The sequence below is a fragment of the Schistocerca americana genome, chromosome X, assembly GCF_021461395.2.
Source record: "Schistocerca americana isolate TAMUIC-IGC-003095 chromosome X, iqSchAmer2.1, whole genome shotgun sequence".
NCBI lineage: Eukaryota > Metazoa > Arthropoda > Insecta > Orthoptera > Acrididae > Schistocerca > Schistocerca americana.
Genome location: NC_060130.1, coordinates 230,963,469 through 230,963,743, shown reverse-complemented (window position 1 = coordinate 230,963,743; position 275 = coordinate 230,963,469).

Here is a 275-nt window from a genome sequence, read left to right as displayed (position 1 = left end):
CATTCTGCTTGTGTACGCGGGTGCTGGCTGGCGGATGGCATTGACCGTTTGCTTAGTCACACTGAGAGCACGTGTGTGGAAGAGAGAGGTCTATCTGCGAGAGGAACGGAGAAGAGCGCAACTCATTGACAGTAGGCTGCTGCGTAGAAATCCCCGTGCCCGGTTACATCAGCTGACCGCATGCGCGCGCCGCCGCCCTGCGGCCAATCAGATTCGAATACGCTTTCCCGCGCCGCCGTCCCTTCCGTCCCCCTCCTGCGGGCGTCGCGCCTGCA